The sequence below is a fragment of the Silene latifolia genome, chromosome X (genome assembly GCF_048544455.1).
Source record: "Silene latifolia isolate original U9 population chromosome X, ASM4854445v1, whole genome shotgun sequence".
NCBI classification, from domain to species: Eukaryota; Viridiplantae; Streptophyta; class Magnoliopsida; order Caryophyllales; family Caryophyllaceae; genus Silene; species Silene latifolia.
The window spans coordinates 211,729,893-211,733,423 of record NC_133537.1 but is presented as its reverse complement, the minus strand read 5'-3'; the positions used below and the strand labels follow the sequence as shown (position 1 = coordinate 211,733,423).

The 3,531-nt window shown below is 35.5% G+C and overlaps 1 non-coding gene across 1 annotated transcript; it reads left to right on the top strand.

Moving 5' to 3' along the window:
• Window positions 1–1,179: 1,179 nt before the first annotated feature.
• On the top strand, window positions 1,180–1,286 carry LOC141625156 (small nucleolar RNA R71). Its single transcript, XR_012534952.1, has one exon. It is a non-coding gene; the product is annotated as a small nucleolar RNA R71 (small nucleolar RNA).
• Window positions 1,287–3,531: the final 2,245 nt, after the last annotated feature.

Here is a 3,531-nt window from a genome sequence, read left to right as displayed (position 1 = left end):
TAAGAATATCTTCTATGTATTTCTCATAGGCCGGAACATGATTGATAAATTCCGTGAATGGAATTGAGACTTCTAAGTTCTTCACAATCTCCATGAACTTTCCAAGTTGTTCATCAAACTTAGGCTTAGCTTGACGACTTGGAAAAAGAAGTCTAATCACAATAGGCTCTTTCTCCTTACCCTTCTCTTCATTCTTCTTCTTTGAAACTTCTTCAATGGGTTCTTCTTCTTTAGCGTTTTCCACAACTCTTTCCTTCTCAATAGCCTCCACAATGTCTTCATCAATGGGCCCCTTCGGCCCTTCATATCTTGTACCACTTCTCAAATGGATAGTACAAACCGATTCATGTCTTGAGGGATTACTTTGAGGTGGTAATTGCCCCTTTTCTCTTTGAGAGCTTGAAGATGCTAATTGAGACATTTGTGTCTCTAACATCTTTGTGTGAGCTAGTATGTTGTTGATGGTGATGTCTTTTGCTTGGCTATCTTTTTGCATTTGGGTGAAAAATTCTTGTTGGTTCTTTTGCACTTGGAGGACCGCTTTTTGAACATCAAAGGTTTAGTCATTGGATTGATTGTAAGAGGGTTGATTTTGATAACCTTGGCTTTGGTAAAAGGGTCTTTGAGCTTGGTTCCTCATTAGAGGTAGGGTGTATGTTGGTTCAGGGTTTTGAACATTTTGTCTTTTGTATGAAAGGTTGGGATGAAATTTGGTATTCTCATTGTAATAGTTGGAATAAGGGGTGCCACTCTTGTATGCTTGGAAAGAATTCACTTGTTCCCCTACATTCACTTTGGTCATGTCCCAATGTTCCACAACTCTCACATACTCCACTTGGAATTTAGGATGACGCCACCATAACATTAACATGTTGCTTGGGTGATTTGGACGCCTCTTCAAGTTTAGCCATGGCCTTCGCAAACTTCAAATTAATGGTGTCAATGTGAGCACTTAGTTGAGCACCTAATTGAGTAATGGAATCCACCTCATGCTTTCCTCGTCTCGTAGCCTTCCGAGGCCTACTATATTCCGAGTTACGGACCGCCATTTCTTTAATTTTGTTCCATGTTTGATTGTCATCAACTTCGGTAAACATACCATTGGATCTCATATTGGGAATGTTTCGGGAGTCTTCATATAGACAATTCCAAAATTGTTGCACAAGGAACCACTCGGTAAGTCCATGGTGTGGACAAGAACGATAAGTGTCCTTGAATCTCTCCCATGCTTCGTACAAAGATTCCTCATCCCTTTGTTTGAACCCGGTGATTTGGGCTCTCAACATGTTAGTCTTTTCCGAAGGATAAAATTTCTTGTAGAAAGCAAGTGCCAATTTCTTCCAAGAATCAATACCAAGAGTACCCTTGTCTAGGCATTTCAACTATTGTTTCGCGGTACCAATCAAAGAAAAAGGGAATAAGACCCATCGGATTTGGTCTTGAGTAACTCCGGTTTGAGAAATCGCATCACAATAGTCACAAAAAGTCTCCAAATGTGAGTGAGGGTCTTCACTAGGCATCCCCCCAAATTGACTTCTCTCAACTAGTTGTATGAATGCGGATTTGGCAATGAAATTACCGGTTAAATGTTGTGGTGTAGGAGTACCATTTGGTAGGTGTTGGAGTAGTGTCCTCCACAATAAGTGCGTTTACATATTAAATCTCGTAAAAGGAATATCATGGATTTATCTTTTTATTTGTCAGCTGGTCATCGTTAATCGGTAATGATTGGCTGACTAGAGTTTGACATTACTTGTCGTGTGACGACGGTGATCGCTGATCCCTTTAGGTCACACCTATAGGATGATGCCCAAATGGAAAAACTAATTATTTGTATGAGATACAAAATAATTAAATCCTTGTATTATTTGACTTTTAGTTAGTCACATAAATGTATTATTTGATGACGGGTTACGAACTCGGGACAAGGAGATTTATTATTCAATTATATGATGTTTAAATAATAAATGATTAGAATTTATTAATTAATTGTTAATTAATTAATTTTATACGATATGTGTATATGTTTTGAGGTGGAATTAATTAGCTATTAAATATTACAAGAGGTTGTAAGATTAGCTAAGTGGGTTAATATTGATACATTGTGTGTTGATAAAATGGTCTTATGATTACTTAATGGTTAAGTAGTCATTGGTAGTTAATTTGTATTATTTAAGTGTTAACTAATTAAATTAATATTTAATTATGTAAGATAATTAAATGTAAGACTTATAAGCATTTGTGGGGTAAATGTCGAAAACCGAAATAGACCCATATATGTCCATTTGGAAGATTTTTTAGAGGAAACCAAGTGTCCTTTTAAGTGGCAAATTCCACTTAGATTTGTCTCCCATATTTGGCTATAAATACCCAACTATTCACATCATTTTATAAGTTGGAATATTTTGAAGAAAATTGTGTCTTTGTTTGAGCACTTTATCAAGCGACCATTTTTCTTCTCATTTGATCATCCATTTTCATAGCTCAAGAACAACATCAAGGATGGAGTCCATGAGTTGTGCCCAAAACTTGCCTTATACAATGTAAGGAACTTTTGTCTTAAAATGGTTTAATACCATCTTTTATACTTTTATTTGCATGCATGTAGATTTCGACCACTTAGATTAATTTGTAATTATAATATCATAAGATGAGTATTAATTTGGTCTAAATAACTAACAAGTGGTATCAGAGCATTGTTAAATACATGCATGTTGTTTTAAGACGATTTTAGTAATTTATGAGATAAATTAATAAATTTGATATTATGTTACTAAAATTAGTTTTATCACATAATATGGTATTGCATGTAAATAATCTGGTCTTAGGATGATATGGGACGAAAATTTGATTTTTGTTAAATTTTTCCACTTTTTATAACTTAAAATGGCATAAAATTGAGTAAAAATGCATTAAAATTAATTAAGAGTTAATTAAATTTGGTTTCATGTTAATTTTATGTATATTGATACCGTCGTCAGGTACCAAAAATAAATACCTAAGTTACAACTAACAGAAGTCAGCGGTAAGTAGGGTCGATCTCCACAGGGAGGCGGTGTACTATCTATTTGTCTATTCTATCCGTCTGATGTCACAATTGGGGGTTGAATTGATTGTGTTGACTAAACTAAAGACTAAAGCGAGGGAAAAAGATGAGAGAAATTAACAATAAGAGAAAGGAAGTATGCTAGGAGTCGGTCCACCGTGGCAGCTATCAGATCTTATATTATCGAGAATACTAAGGCGATTAGACTATTGATAAGAAGAGCTATGGTCGTCACCTTTCGGTCCTTAAACCGCCCTAGAGCGTAAATGACTTAACTTTCGCCCTCATTGCTATACCCTATTGTAATTAAGCAAGCCTTCCCTTCCAATCTTTCGATCTAGGTCGGGGTTAACTAGATTTATGGTCTCCTGCATGCATTCATTAAATAGGATAACGATTAAATTGCCTAATACAATTCTTATCGCAGGGCTAATCTATTTAATACAATTAAAGCATCGCTACCACGACTTCCCTAATCCTAACAT